Source organism: Macaca nemestrina, chromosome 10 (genome assembly GCF_043159975.1).
Source record: "Macaca nemestrina isolate mMacNem1 chromosome 10, mMacNem.hap1, whole genome shotgun sequence".
Lineage (NCBI taxonomy): Eukaryota > Metazoa > Chordata > Mammalia > Primates > Cercopithecidae > Macaca > Macaca nemestrina.
Window position 1 is genome coordinate 57,627,888 of NC_092134.1, and position 17,040 is coordinate 57,644,927.

Here is a 17,040-nt window from a genome sequence, read left to right on the forward strand (position 1 = left end):
TGCTTAGATGTTAGAAATCGCCAACAAGAACATTTCAACAGTTATTGTAACTGTATTATTCTATAGCACAAAAGCTATAGCAAAAATGTTAAGTTCAGACCTGGAAAATAAAAAAGGTCCAAATTGAACTTACAGGGCTGAAAGCTATAATGTCTTAAATTAAAAAGACACTGTATGAGGTTAACAGCAGCTTAGACATTTTTAAAGAAAACATTGGCCAGGTGTGGTAGCTCATGCCTATAATCCCAGCACTTCGAGAGGCCAAGGCAGGTGGATCACCTGAGGTCAGGAGTTCAAGACCAGCCTGGCCAACATGGTGAAACCTCATCTCTACTAAAAATACAATATTAGTTGGGCCTGGTGACATAGTCCTATAACCCTAGCTACTAGGGAGGCTGAGGCAGGACAATCACTTGAACCTGGGAGGCAGAGGTTGCGGTAAGCCGAGCCATTGCACTCCAGCCTGGGCAACAAGAGCAAAACTCTGTCTCAAAAAAAAAAAACAAAAACAAAAACAAAAAACTAAAATGAAACATAGAGACAAAGGAATAAAAAAAATTTTTTAAAGTGTCAGTGCACTGTGGGACAACTTTAAGCAGCTGAAAATATGCATTGTTTACTTATTCAAATAGCTAAAAAGACTTGAATATGCCAAATGTTGGCCAAAATATATATATATATATATATATATATTTATATATATATATGGTCTAGCTATTCCATTCCCAAGTATTTTCCCAAGAGAAAGGAAGTCATAGATATTCATAGAAACTTTATCTTGTAATTATTAAAACTGGAAACAACCCAAATGCCTATTGACAGATGAATGGATGGTATGTCATCCATTTGTATGGTATATCCATACAATGAACACTGCTTAGCAATAAAAAGGAATGAACTATTGATATACACTGTAGGGATGAATGTCAAAATAATTATGCTAAGTGAAAGCAGCTAGACAACAGAGAGTACATACCATATGATTTCTTTTCTTTTTCTTTTTCTTTTTTTTTTTTTTTTAAGACAGAGTCTCGCTGTGTCACCCAGGCTGCAGTGTAGTGGTGTGATAGTGGCTCACTGCTACCTCAGCCTACCCGGTTCAAGCAATTCTCCTGCCTCAGCCTCCTGAGTAGCTGGGATTACAAGAGCCTGCCACCATGCCAAGCTATTTTTTTTTTTTTTTTTTTTTTTTTTTTTTTTTAGTACAGCCGGGGTTTCACCATGTTGGCCAGGCTGCTCTCAAACTCCTGACAAGTGATCCACCTGCCTTGGCCTTCCAAAGTGTTGGGACTACAGGTGTAAGCCACCGTGCCCAGCCCCATATGATTTTATTTATATAAAATGCTAGATGATGCAAAATAATCTATAGTGACAGGAAGCAGACCAGGGATTGCCTGGACCCACGGCAGGGATTGGGGAGGCAGGTAAGTGAGGTAGTGAGAGATTAAAAAGGGGCACAGAAACTTTTGAGGTTATTAATATATTCACTCTCTTGATTATGTTGATATCATTTATTGTGTGCTGGTTATGCATATAGTAAAGTTATTTTGAAAAAGAAATAACTTTTCCCAAATGATGAGCCATGTGTCTTATATAGAAGACCCTGGAATCACTTAAAAAATAAGATAAAGCAGGAAATGTTTTGTTCCACAATAGTTGGTAGGAGAAGTCTTTTTTCCCTGTTAAAACTCATTACTCTCTGGAATCTAGGCCTCAGGAATCTGGGGAGGGGCTAGAGGCATAGTCTCTAGGCTGTACCAGCTGAGGCTCCCCACGGGGAGACAATCCCAGGGCCACACTGCAAGGGATAGTCATGAAGGTACAGAACTAAGTAAATGATGTGCCAGGAAGGAGGAGCCAAACACAGACCAGAGGAAAAAACGATAGTGTTGTGAACTCAAAAGGAAAAATTAAGATGCCACGTGGAAAGGGCTGGAAGAGTCTAAAGGTTAGTGAGAGGAGGTTTAGAGGCTGAAAGGAATTAAACAGAAGTAGAGAAAGGCAAATGCAGGCTCAGGCCAACATGGGAGTCTCTGGTAAACAACAGTCATCCCTTTGGACTTCCTGTGGTCAACGTTTGATGTGCTCTGCTGCTGCAAAGCAAAGCTAAGAAGCAACAGAAATGCATGCAACAGTTATAAGGCGTTGCATAATTCATAAGAATGATTTCATTGTGTAGGTTATAGTAACATCTAGATAGAAACCCTTGGCAAATGTGGTGGAAGGGAAAAGAAATCGAAAATCGATTTATTTAAACATCAATGAAAAAAGGTACTCAGAAGGTTAAGTGTTTTGTCCTTCCACAGGGTTCCATCAAGGTATTCCCATTGGTCTGGGCTATGAGATAGAACAGCTTTTAATCTATGTGCATCAGCTGGTACTTGAAGAAAGGTGTGCAGTTAGGTGTAACAGATTTCGTTAATAGTGTTTTATAATTACATTGCATTTTCAAATTTATAAAATTCTTTCACATGTTTTATCTTTCTCATGTAGAGTTCCTATTTTTTAATCAGACTGATTAATTACTCTGTTAAAGATTATTTATATCAAATAATTTATAAAGTAAATATTACAGTAGTCAGAATAAAAAGAAAGATTCACTCTGGGTCATTAGCTATGGTTAGAAATAATCAAAACATAGGCTGGGCACGATGACTCACGCCTGTAATCCCAGCACTTTGGGAGGCCGAGGTGGGAGGATCACTTGAGGTCAGCCTGACCAATATGGTAAAACCCCGTCTCAACTGAAAATACAAAAATTAGCCGTGTGGTGATGCATGCGTATAATTGCAGCTACTTGGGAGGCTGAGGCAGGAGAATCACTTGAAACCAGGAAGCAGAGGTTGCAGTGAGTGATCATGCCACTGCATTCTAACCTGGGTGATACAGCCAGACTCCATCTCTAAAAAAAAAAAAAAATTAATCATCAAAACATAACCTTTAATAAGGAGTCTTAGAAATAATTAAACTTGCATTGTCTAATACAGTAGCCACTAACCACATTAAAACATATTTGTTTTAAATTTAAATTGATTAAAATTAAAGTAAAAATCCAGTTCTTCAGTCATTGTACTTACATTTACATACGCAATAGTGCTCAATATCGCTAGGGCTACCATGTTGGATAGTGCAGATATAGAACATTTCCTTCATTGGCGAAGGTTCTATTGGACAGTGCCAATCTAGACAAATCCACTCCTGTTTTTAGTGGCTAAAAACATACTTTTAAATTGAATTTAACTTTAGAGCTGGAGAATTTGAGGCCCACAAAAGTTAGTGATTTATACAAAGTCACACAAGAAGAACCTGAAAATGGCCCAAATTTCCTGACTTCTATAAGAGTGATCATTTTAGCACCTCATACCACCAAACTTTTATTTTTAATTCTGCTCTTGAATAAGAGAGGATTGGATACTCCAAGCTGGCAAGTAATTGAACACTCATTTAGTTTTTTGTTTGTAATTTACACTTATATTTGAAGTTAGGCAGAGCTAACTTCAAACAGTATTAATGATGTCAACGCTATAAAGACATGATGCTGAGGAACTTGGAAGCATTTCAGTTTCCTTGCTCTGTTTCTTTTTACACGTTCTTGTTCAAGTCACTCTACTCCATGCTGGGACCAGACAGTTTGTTCTTAGGTTAACAGAAAAACAGGCAGAATCGCCTCCTCTTAAAGCATCCCTGGAGCACCAGGTGGGAAAGGGCTCAGATTTTTAAAGGTTGCTCAGTGGGGCTTTGAAAATTAAAGAGAGCCCAGAAGAGATGTGGAGAAAGCATGCAATTACATTTGAGAAGGTGTAGCCTTTCCACTGGGTGCATTCTTGATGAGACAGCAAAGTGAGTCATTAAACAGTAGGCTGTCAATAAAGCTGAGACCCAGATTTGCTATGGATCAGTTGCAATGCCAAAAATTTAACCGTCTAAAAAAGCCATGGGCAGATCCTTGGTGAACCCTTGGACCTGTTTGCATTACAAGCTTACAATCTTTATTTTTCTGAAAAGAAATAGAGAAAGGAGTAGATGTATATTGAAGAATTGCTGATGAAATGCAAGCGTTCCTTATAAAAATTATGCAGGATCATTTTGGAAGGTCAATAATTTATAGCCTTTTTACTGGCCTCGGGGAAAAATGATCACTTCCACATTTGAATTTTAGTAAAAGTTGTTTTTCCTGGATCTCCATTAAATTTCATCCAGCTTTTGGCAGAAATTGTCTTCCTGGACCCTACTGGAGTGCTGGCTGACGAGTTACATCTTCCATGGGGCCACAACTCCCTAACAAATTCTGGGAGAGCAGCCTGTTTTTGTTACCAGACGCTGGAGGATGCGTGACATGTCATTAACCTTCAAAACTGGCTCTGCACAAGAGTACTGTCAACAGATGGTGACTCTGATTCTCTCTCTCTCTCTCTCTCTCTCTCTCTGTCTCTCTCTCTCTCCCCTCTCCCTCCCTTCCTCCTCCATCCCCAGGATATCTTCTAGCACAGAATGCTCACTGGTTTCAAAGGGAAATTTGTGTGTGACACAGACATTGTGGAATGTAGAACAAAGACTGGAGCAAAGTCTCTTATATTTATAATTGCGGACTATAGGAATTAAATGCACAGAGTAAGCCATCAATAGTGTTTATACGTGAAGACAGGCATACCTGTGATGAAATGAACATTTATGCTGAGAGGCAGGCTCTTTAGGATCAGGGAAAGGTGTCTGGGAACTGGGTGGAAGAGTTCAAAGCCAGCATTGGGCTTAGAATTTTGGCCCAGCCATTTAACTTTTCAATCTCTCACTTTGCCTTTTCAGTTTTTATCAGTGGAAGTCAATAATAATTAGGGCATTGTTTATCAGTTACCCCAAAAAAATGTAATCCCAGCACTTTGGGAGGCCGAGGCAGGTGGATCACGATGTCAGGAGTTCAAGACCAGCCTGGCCAAGATAGTGAAACCACATTTCTACTAAAAATACAAAAAAATTAACTAGGCATGGTGGTGGGCACCTGTAATCCCAGCTATTCAGGAGGCTGAGGCAGAGAATTGCTTGACCCCAGGAGGTGGAGGTTGCAGTAAGCCTAGATTATGCCACTGCATTCCAGCCTGGGAGACAGAGCGAGACTCCATCTCAAAAAAAGAGAAAAGAGAAAGTTAATTTATTTATTATGTTTAGCAAATATTTATAGGATGCTTAAAATACACCACGCACTATGCTAGGCTCTAGGAAGAAACAAGATGTAAAGCAAAGAGCCTGTCAAGAAGAGGCTGACCAGTAATCAGATGATTGTAGTACAGCTTTTGAGAGCTTCCTATGGAAGCACATATGGTGAAAGGAGAGGTCTACAACCCAGAATACACGGGGTGCGGTTCTGAGGGCACAAAAAGCCGTGCGGTAAACATATCACAGCTTCCCAGAGCATCAGTTTTATTTAACAGGACATTTAAACTATTTATCTTAAAGTAAAATATACATTAGAGAGTAGAAAGAAATTCTCCAATACATTTCTTTTGTTTAGCCCAGGTATACATGGTTCTTTCACCTTTCTCTTAATGAAGACTTCTAGGGAAAAGTGAGGACATAATGATCGCTTTTTGTGTAGGCGTTATTGAAGCCTGAGAAGCCCTTTCAGTGCCACTTCGCCATCGGTGCTAGAGGAATCCACATCGTACTATTTACATTCACATGGCACCATATGGTTTATAAAGGCATTTGACGAATTTTGCACCTCACAGTAAACAAGTGTACTATCCCGCTTTACTGATGAGGATATTGAAGTTCTATGAGATTAAAATTCATTTTGGTGAGTGGTTCAAAGTCACAGAGTGATTAGTGGCAGAATCAGACTTTGTCTTGGTTTCTGACCAAATCCATTATTCTTTCTCCTGTAATGCATTCCTTCTCTTTCCAATGATTAAAAATTAAAAGACTGAGGTAAAGGATCTCTAGCCCTTTTCTGGTACATATCCACCTTCTTGCTCTTTGGGAATGGAGAGTAGAAGTGAGGAAGGTAGACTTTGGCAGATGCTGAGAGTGAAGCTCTTGAGAGGCTGGGTGAGATGGAAGGCTCTGCTTGATATCTGAGAAAACTTAGGGAAAGGGGCATGGGAACTAATGAAGGTGAAACTGGGTTAAGTAGGGAGCACCGCGGTGACAATTTAAGGATCTATCCTGAGAGGTTTCAAGATCTGCTTGTTGTTAGATTTTCGGTCTCTTGCTAGTTGCCCTTGACATGGATTATACTCTTTGTTCTCTCATTGATACCTCATGACTTTAGACTTGCTGTTTTGTCTTTTCCATCCATCAAAACTAAACTAGCTAACGTTGTAAAATTTTGGAAGGATATAACATCAAAAAAATGTTTAAGATGCCCCATCTTAAGTTAGGCAGTGAGGAAATACCACAAACCATGCTGATGCTTCTTGAAAAACAAGTAGGGCTGAGCCACATATCGTTACTGGGCAATGCTAAGTTCCTGAATTGCTTATATATATGTTTCACATGTAACCTCTGTCTTTTAAACTAAAGAAGGTATTTGCTTATAATAATTACAGATTTGATTGAAATCATACACCGTGATTCAAGATTTAAAAATTAAATGGCTGAGACAAAGAAGTGACAAACTAAAGGAAGCCACAGTATGCTTGCCAATTGTTCTTGGCAGGAAGTGGATGACTCATCCTGGACATGTGCTTTCATTGCTGGGACAATGGGGCACAATGAAAATGTTCAACTTACTGAATAGTGTGGACATTTTTGTCATCCATTTGCAGGAGACTGATGAAATACAACTACAGATTAATAAGAACCCCAAAGTAACCTATGCTTTTGTGTGAGAAAACTAACGATAAACATTAAGAAAAAGACATGGACTGTTTTAAAATAATCAGTAGGTTTTCTGTGCACTAAAAGAGACTGTGTACGGCAGATCCCAGGAAAGTAGAGGTGGAGAAATTCCAGAATTTAGGAAGGAAACATAGTGTTGCCAATGGGAGACATGATTTATTCCCAAGAAGGAGGAAATAGGACTAGTTGCTGAGGGAGAAGTGAACAAGTACGTTTTGGTTGCAGGAGAATGGAGCCATTTCTGAAGTCTTCCTAATGTGACTCTGATAGGATATCATTTTACAGGTATCTAATCCTGTAAAAATATCTGACAGGTAGACAGGGAAGGGGTATTAACTTGGTTTAACCTTCATGAACTGGCCCAGAGTTACTAAGCACTTAAAAGGACTGAGGGGCTGTGTGGGGGCAGGAGTATATGAGAAATTTCTGTACCTTCTCCTCAATATTGCTGTGGACCTAAAACTGCCTTTAAAACATTAAATCTATTAAAAAAATGCTTAGTTGACAAAGTATGAGTGATCAAGGCAATCCTAGTTTGGCTAAAGGATGTGAACTGAAGTTCAGGTTTTATCCCTAACTGGCTCTGTAACCTGGAGTTAGTTTGTCTTTCTGGGCCTGTTTCTATTATCTATGAACAAGAAGCTTCCCTAGATTATCTTCAAGGCCTTTTCCAGATGGAAAATGCTGTAATTCATGTGGGCAGAAATATCTGTGTACATACAATAGTCCCAGAAGAGAGCACAGTTTTGCCAACAGATAAATACCTTGAGATACTCCAGGGAAATTTACCCTCTGTTATTATAGATTTGCAATAACAGGTGTGTTGTCAGGAGTGGAGCATGAGCTGAAGGAAATAATTATTGTGAGTGGGGAAAAGGGCATTTTATAAGCTGGGGCAGATTAATAATGAAGGTTGTGCTGGGGATTACTTTTCAGTGTAACCTTAGCCATTCTGTCCATGGGGAGATCCTGGATTTGCATTTTCTCACTCTGTTTGCTCAGTTAGAGCCCTCCTTTATCAAAGACTACTTCCTAAGTCCAGAATTCAGAATTGTAAAAAGAAAACTAAAGAGGTGGTTAACAGAGTCCTGTGGTTTGTTCTACAGCATGTGGACGTTGCATAGCCTCCCCAAGTCTGCAAAAATGCAGGCAGAAGATGCCCTCTAAGTAAAGTGTACTTGCCTTTTCCTGCATACAGCCCTATGGAAATAACAATGAATAATGCTAAGAAAAGGAGGCAGCATAATGTAACACCAACGCAGAAGGAGATTTTAGCACACAGATCCTTGCAGCAATCTTGGACCATCCCTGAATATTCTCTCAATTCATTCTCCCAAACATAAGAGCATCTGTTTGTGAGCCAGCAGAGCTTTTCATTCAGACTCATGACACTCTGCAGGCAGTCACACAAGAAAATCTTTTATCTCAGTTTTCAAAAAGCTCCATTAGGCAGATTCTTTTTCTTCTTTTCAGAACAGACTCCTGCTTATTTTGGAGGAGGTATGTTCTTGACAAGTGCTCTTCCCAAATGTGCTGCATTGTAATTCAACCCCCAGTAACTTGACCGGCTCTCTGACTTTATCAGATTGGAGAGAGGAATCCTGCTGCCTGAGGCTCTTGGCTGCAAAGGTGAATGTTGAGAGCAGTGCCTGCTGCACGCCTCTCTGCGGGTTCTCACCTCCCAGTGGCTCATTCCAATTTTTGTGTTAGAGCTGCATGCAGAGACCTACCTGTTAGCACAAGAAACAGATGTTGCCTCACATCTCCAAGGTTTCAGAATTTATGAATACTGGTATTTGTGGCACTCATCTCACATTTCCTGGGATGGTCTTGATTCCAAATTATTTTTCTGAGTCTTTGATATTGAAAAATGTCCTTTTATAGATCAGCGGTTCTCAAACTTCAGGGCACATTAGAATCATCTGAGAGTGCTTACTAAACAATAAAGATCCACATGCCCTTCTCTTAGAGATTCTGATTCAAAAGGCCCGAGGTGAGGGCAAACCTTTTAATTGAGTTATCACATATTCATAGTAAAGTGCTCACACCTTAAGTGCACAGCTCAGTGAATTTCTATGTATGTATACAACTGTGCAACCACCACCCAGATGAAGCTGGGGAGCATTTCCAACAGCCCAGAATATTTCCCTTGCCCCTTCCCAGGCCACCCATTCCCCCACCCTGCCCCAGGATCACCACCATTCCTGCCGTTTCAAGATGTCTGCTTTTTGTTTTGTTTTTGTGTTTGTTTTTTTGAGATGGAGTCTCACCCTGTTGCCCAAGCTGGAGTGCAATGACGTGATCTCGGCTCACTGCAACCTCCGCCTCCTGGGTTCAAACGATTCTCCTACCTCACCCTCCCAAGTAGCTGGGATTACAGGTGTGCCACCATGCCCAGCTAATTTTTTGTATCTTTAGTAGAGACCGGGTTTCGCCACATTGGCCAGGTTGGTCTTGAACTCCTGACCTTGAGATCTGCCTGCCTCAGCCTCCCAAAGTGCTGGGATTACAGGGTATGAGCCGCCGCTCCCAGCCAGATGTCTGCATTTTTAACCAGCTGCTCAAGTGATCCACATACAGATGTTGTTCTTCATCATTTGAAAAATCAATGGATTTAATACAATGGCCAGGAGAAAACCCACCTGCACATTTTGAGGCTGAAACTAGTAGCTTCTAACAGATAATCTTACCCTTGTCAACGTAACCTGCTTGAGAGATTTGGGAAACCCCCAAACCCACAGGGGCTGCCAGCCACAGAAAGATATGTCTGGAATGTGTCTGATGAAAAAAGCAACTGTGATCCGATTCAATCGGATTGCATCTTTCTTGGGTGATGCCAGGGTGTTCAGTAGTTCCTTATGGAAACAATCGTGAGAGTAGGAAGCTTTAGTGTCTGTGAAGCACTACTACCCAGGCGTGGTTATTTTGACTCTATAAAAGCTATCCTAGTTTTTAATCTAGAAACGTAGTTAATATTCTTTGAGTATCCTAATTAATTCTCATAACAACCCTATTAAGATAGATTTTTATTCCAGAAAACCAGTGTCAATTCTTTGGATAGGAGTATAATAATACTGAACATTTATTGAATGCTTCCTATCACCACTGTACTAAATGCTTTAAAAGGATTCTTTCTTTTCTTCATCCTCACATTTAAAAGAGTAAACTGAGCACTAGTGAGCTTTCTCAAGGTCACCAGAGGTAGTAAATGAGATTTGAAGTCAACCCTAGTCTCACTCAGATCCTAAACTCTTAGCTCTGTGCTGGAATATTTCCCTAGAGAAATACAATTCATTTATTTCTTGGCTTGGTGGAATCCTCTTGTCCTGAGATCATGCAATTTCCTTGGCTTTCATTTAAGCTTTTTAATGTATAATTTGGAGGTCTGAATATTCATGCCCATCAGAAGACATAAACTCCTACTGGGAGATGATTTCTAACATAAATTAATAAAATAGCACTCTGGTTTATATATCAAATGTTGTGAGTTTGGTCAGTGTCTAACTGGGTCCTGAAAGGCCTGAATAGCTGTATGTGCCATGACAAAAATTACTTTCAGAACCTGAAAACCTGAGGACAATAACTGGCTCAAGATAATTTCACCATGATATTAGCAGCAAGCCCAGCTCCATCTCCTAGGGAACTCCTCCATGCTTCATGCCCTCCAGCCCCACAAGAGTTCCTGTCCTAAAGGAGCTACACACTCCATTTTTCCCACTTTACCTAAAAATCCCAAAGAAGGAATGTAGGTTCAAGAGAAACATTTACTATTTCTTTACCTTTGTCATTAAGATGTACATACAATGATGTGAATATTAGCATTTGAAGGTCTGGTCCCAGTGTTTTATTGGTTGTACCATAAATTTTAGTGGAAAAGGCAGGGTGTGGTGGCTCACTCCTGTAATCCCAGGACTTTGGGAGGCTGAGGTGGGCGGATCACAAGGTTAGGAGATTGAGACCACCCTAGCCAATATAGTGAAACTCAATCTCTACTAAAAATACAAAAATTAGCTGGGTGTGGTGGCGCGTGCCTGTAGTCCCAGCTACTTGGGAGGTTGAGGCAGGAGAACCACTTGAACCTGGGAGGCAGAGGTTGCAGTGAGCCAAGATCATACCACTGCACTCCAGCCTGGGCGACAGAGTGAGACTCCGTCTCAAAAAAACAAAAACAAAAGCAAAACGAAACAAAACAAAAAAAATTTAGTGGAAAAAAAATTGCCCCAAGGATGTTTTTCTAGGCAGGCCTAATTTCTTTCAGAAATGAGAGTGACAGGTGCCATAGTCTACATTCATGAAAAATTTCATTTCCTTTTGCTTATTTATAGTAAGCAAAATCCAAGTATATTCTCATGAATGGCCTGACCAATACTTGTCTTCTTTAGCTTTGCAGACACAGTTGTGCACAAAACACACCTGGTACTTTTAAGATATGTGTATTATCCCTCACAGGGCAGGAACAAAATGTACTTTTCATTTTAATAGCTTCACTTAGTTTTAATTTTTGGCTCCATCCATGGATATGTCATTCATCAATACAGAGGGCAGTTTGATCTCAATGGCAGGAATAATCCCACAGCATGGGGATACTAATTCTTAAGGGTCTATTCAGGTTAAGGCAAATGCACTCTATGGTTTGTGAAACAACTTCACAGGGACTTAAGAGCTCTCATATCCGTTTGGGATTTATTCAAACATATCTCTCGTATTTCACTAGGATATATGCTCCATGAGTACAGGGATTTTTATCTTTGATGACTTTGTGTCCTTAGTACCCAAAACAAAAGTGCTCAATAAATAGTTAGTGAATGAATTTATTTATCCATCCATCCAGTCATCCATCTACCTATCCATCTATTATTTACCTCTCCACTTCAGCTAAGGTACCTGCATCTTCAGGTGCAGAGAAAGAAAAATAACCTGCCTCCTCCAAGGTGACTGGAAAGCAGCTCCCTGCTTCTTCAGTTCAAATAAGCACTGAAGTATATCAGACTGTTGCATTAAAAAAAAAAAAATCTTACCATCCTGCTGCCCAGATAAATAAATTGTTATTCTTCTGATGTAGATCATTTAAGCGATTGCTTATTATTGCTTATTTGCCTAAAAACACTTTTTGATAAACTTTTTCTCAGCAGCTCCGGTTTATTCTTTTAATTCCAGCTTTTATTTATGGAAATACCAATCCATTTTTATTCAATAATTGAGGGGCTTGTAAAAGATTTTTTTAAGTATAAAAATACTTGTTTTTTTATGTATGTATGTATGTAAAATATGTAAAAAAATATATATTAAGCCCCTGACTTAAATCTGATTTACTAATAGAAATAGTTAAGGGGAAACAGGAGCATTAATCCTTACAAGGCCACATTTCCATTGACTAAGTATTTAAGATCGGTTGGATTAAAGGAGGGAATGGAAAGATAATAACAGGGAGAACTCTTATTCAGTTCAGTCTCATCAAGACTCCCCTGCCTGCTGAGTAGCAATGGTGGGGATGGGATTCCCTCTCTGTAATTGCACCACTATCATGCCATAAACAAATAGAGAGAGAGCAGCCTAGCTGTGTCTGAGTCTCTATGGGACAGTTGTGCTCATTAAGCATCTCAACATTTGCCACACAACTTCAATTCCATCACTTCCTCTCTGGAATGTTTCTTTAAGAAATCTCCTTGCCTCGGAGCTCTAGGGTACCACTCTAATACATGCCACCTTGTATTGTTGAATCCTACACAGGCCTGTAAGATGAGTATATTCTCAGATATAATAATGATTTGATCTGGAAGTGCCCAAGGCTAGACAAGGATGATGGGAGTTCAGTAACTCTGTGCCCTGACTGGTTGTCATTGAAGCAACAGTTGCCACAGAAACTGGGAAATGCTTAAATCCCACATCTCATTTCCAAATCTCATGAGCTTCTCCTTCATGACTAGTGGAATTAATTATCCCAATCATTCAGACACATAATCTTATAGAACCTTGCAGCCACAGATAGTCAAACTTCTTGCAAAGCCAAATCTTCATGGATCATTTAGGTTAATTAATATTGAGTGGTAAATGCTGCTAAAAATTCAGGGCCTCATGTTGGCAGGATTTCATTTTCATTACTCTGGGGTTAGGCTGTTAGATTAGCATGCACTGGGATATGTTATTCATGATGGCAGAGTAAATGCAATGAACTGGAAGATAGAAACATTATTACTGTAAAATTCATGTTAGCATGTTGGCAAACATAGATGGCCTCAGTTTCACTTTACTGACTCTGTGGGGATTCTGTTCTCAGTGTCTGCAGATAAAGCATCTCCTCTGGGACTGGGTCCTAACCTTAGGACTCAGGTTCCATCTTCCATGGAAAGGCCACTGTGCCAGGCCCAGAGTCACATTTGGAGAGCTCAGATGCCACAGTAAGACTAACTCAGGGCTCTAACCTGCTTTCCTACTTAAAGTATCTGTGTGACCTTGGACAAGTGCCTCAACCTCTGTAAAATGAAGAGAACAATTATATTCATATTTGACCCTTGAACTAGGGGGTTAAAGGCACAGACCCTTGTGCAGTTGCAAATCCATGTATCACTCTGACTCCCCAAAAGCTTAACTATCAATAGCCTGTTCTTGACTGGAAGCTTTGCTAATAACATGAGCAGTTTGTCCCAGAGAACCATAGATTAACATGTTATTTTTATGTTATATGTATTATATACTATATTCTTATAAGAAAGTAAGCTAGAGAAAAAAATGTTATTAAGAAAATCATAAGAAAGAAAAAAAAATTTAGTATTTATTAAGTGGAAGGGGATCATCATAAAGGTCTTTATTGTCATTGTTTCCAGGTTGAGCGGGCAAAAGAGGAGGAAAAGGAGGGGTTGGTCTTGCTGTTGCAAGGGTGGTAGAGGCAGAAAAAGATCTATTTATAAGTGGACCCACACAGTTCAAACCCGCATTGTTCAAAGCTCAACTGTTTTCATAGGATTAAATGAGATGATGTGTTTTTCATGCTGGATACATTACCTGGAATTCAGAAAGTGCCCCCAAAATATTAGTCCTGATATTATTTTTCTTGTTCATTGAAGAATAGACTTGAAAGGGGAGTGAAAATGCTGGAGAAAAATGAAATATGAAAGATTTGACAGGTTATCCTTATATTCATTCTTAGCCAATATTTATTGAGCAATTACTCTGTGCTATGCACTGCTCTTTGTGTGTGGAATATAGTAGTGGACAAAACAGATATTTCTGCCCTTGTAGAGTTTATGTTCTACTTGGCGTAGGGGGTGGGTACAGAGTACTTAATAAGCAATAAATAAATTACGTAGTAAGTTAGAGTGTGAATGTTACGAAAAAAGAAAAAAAATGTGAAATCAAAGAGAAATTAGGAGCACCCAGGAAGGAGGAAGCGGAGCTAGATTAAATCTACCATTCTTCTCATAACCAAAGTGGGAGTAACCCTGCCATTCAGACCATGAGTCCTTCAGATGATTGGATTTACTTGTATTAATACTAAGAACACCAGATAAAAACCCAACATTGACTGAAAGCTTATTCTGTGCCAGAGACTGTTCTAAAAGCGTCATGTTTAATACCTTTTAAAATACGTTTAAAAGAAAGTGTTACTACTTTCTCCATACAGAAGAGGAATCTGAAGAACAGAGGAGTTAAGTAAATTGCAAAAGGTCACACAATTCATCAGTATCAGAGCTATGATTCAGCACCAGCATTCTTTACCACTAAACTATACCATTCACACAAAGCATGAGTTGAAGTTAGAATGTAGATCTCTCAACATAAATTCAGGCTGCTTGGGCAACTCTGCCTTTCAGAATAACAAAGGAAGCCTCATATCTAATCATATCTAGATGCCTATTTTCTGAGTGTAAATACTTTTAAGATAAGTTATCATGTATTCATATGATAATTGACTTACTTTAGTCATCCATTGACAGAGAAAACTAAAATGATTACAAGTGATGAAATGATTATAAAATCAGTAAATTTAAAACATGCATTTGTATTACTATTCCTCTCAACAGCCTCTATTTAGTTACTTGAAAAACAGACTTGTACTCTGCTTTGTGTACACGTGGATTTGGGAACTCTTTGCAGTAAATCAATAGTGCCCCAGGGGTTTGTGACCCACAGGGGATCTTTAAAATAAACTCCTGCTTGGAATTTTGAGGTTGTCTCTAAACTGGAGATGGATGACACAGTTCAACAGGAAGAGAAAGGCAGATTTTATTTACTTTTATATACATTTTCTTAAATGGTTACTGTAAGTTTTTCTTAAACAGGAGGTCTCAATTGAGAATTCTTTGATTCAATGCTTAATCAACCCAGAGGACTTCTTACTAACAAATTTATAAGAAAAAGCATAGAGTATGGAGGTAAGGGCTAAGACTCTTAAGCAAGACTGATTAGTTATTGTCTCCTAATCACTCAATAGCTGGATAACCTCTATGAGCCTTAGATTATTTTTTCTATGAAATGGGAGTTATCATCACCACCATCCCCTCCACCAGCACCATTATTATTATCTCCTGGGATTATGGTGAGAAGTAAATGAGATATCACAATTAAAATACTCAGCTTGATACTGGCACCTCCTCGACGTTCAGTGAACGTAGCAATCGTTATTAATACACAAAAGAGCTGTTGATGTCTTCAGCAGTTGTGTGACAGATGGAGTTGCAGAATAAGCAGAGAAGATAGAAGTGAGTAGCTGACTTTGATTATGACTTTTGGCATTAGACATAGCAAAACTTCAGGCAAGTAGTGATCACGTCTACTTTCACCCTCAAGCATTCTGAATAGAAAGAGAGGTAAGAGTGATTGTGGTAGAAAGAAAACTTTTTCTTTTCTTTTTTTAATTTTAAATCTATTTTATTATTACTATTATGTTTTAAGTTCTGGGGTGAAAGAAAGCTTTTAAAAACAGAAAACCAATGTCAGTTCCCTGATTAAAAGGAAAAGATGGTAAAGGATATGCTAATTGGTGATGTATATATGCAAAGAAGCCAAGGAAAACAGGAAAAAGAAGCAAAATAAGAAGAAAAGGGGTAAAAGAACCAGGGGAAAATAGAAGCTTTGAGGATGGTAGAGTAGAGTCCGCTGGATGGCAGGCAGAAGGCCTCTGATGGTGGAAGAGTGGAACAAGCAATGAAAAAGGCAAAGATGATGGGCAGTGCTTCTGTCTGGCAGCTCCTTCATCAGTCCTTATAGGAACAGGCATGAGGCGTTTTCTACTCTAAAGGCTGGACAGTATCTGGTGGGAGACGTAGAACATACCTCTGTAATAATAACATGATTTTGTAATCCATGTTTATTATGAGCCAGGCATTTTTCATAGTTCACAAAGTGGATTCTATTTTATAGATGCAAAAACTAAAGCTTAAAGGGGTGAAGGTTACTCAACAAATAAGTAGAAAAGATGGACTCCAGAATCTTCTGTGTATTTCTTCCTGTTATAGTTCTTGAAGTTTCAAATGGTCAACTTGCTGTATCAGGAAACTATCAACTGGAATAACTCATATCATAATTATGCCAGATAACTGTGGCATATTATAGATTTTTTAAAGAAAAAGTACTGCTCTTTTATTTATTTTTGTTTGCCATTGTAAATCAACTTAAAAAAAGTCAAAAAGGCATCAAGTGCTACAAATATGGCATTTGATAATTTTCAGTTAATTATAGATGGCATTTGCTTAACATTTAGGCAATTTGAAAAGGAGTTATTGAGTATTAGCAGAATCAGCAGCAAAGGTTTTTCTAAGCTCCTGGAACCATGAGTCAAGGTAAATAAAAGTTCCCTGGTTAGAAAAGGGCACCAAAAAAGGCTTTGAAAAGTAGTTCAACTTGACTTTGACTTATGATATCTTTGGGAACTTGCCAAGTTTCAAGGTGAGGCTAGTGAGACAGGAAATACAAATGACAGTACAAAGAAATTACAGGGTTCCAGTTAAATCCTCATATAGAAAGGCTGAAACTATAAGGGACCTTAACCACAAACTCTAAAGATAAGCAAAAGTTGGAATTGAATTGTGACTTGAAATTCTCTAGCCTTTCCTATTAGTCCTTTATACAAAGGAATAGCCCACGTAATAAATGTATCCACTTTGAACATTATCTAGCAAGTTGTTTTGCTGGATTTAAAGTAAAATCTCTGAGATATTAATAACCCATTAATTAATTTTGGCCAAAGTCTATTGGTGTTAAAAATAA

At 38.9% G+C, this 17,040-nt stretch overlaps 1 protein-coding gene across 15 annotated transcripts in view; it reads left to right on the forward strand.

Moving 5' to 3' along the window:
- LOC105473335 (KRR1 small subunit processome component homolog) overlaps positions 1–17,040 on the forward strand; it is a 443,099-nt gene that overhangs the window by 203,141 nt on the left and 222,918 nt on the right. The window lies entirely within an intron of this gene.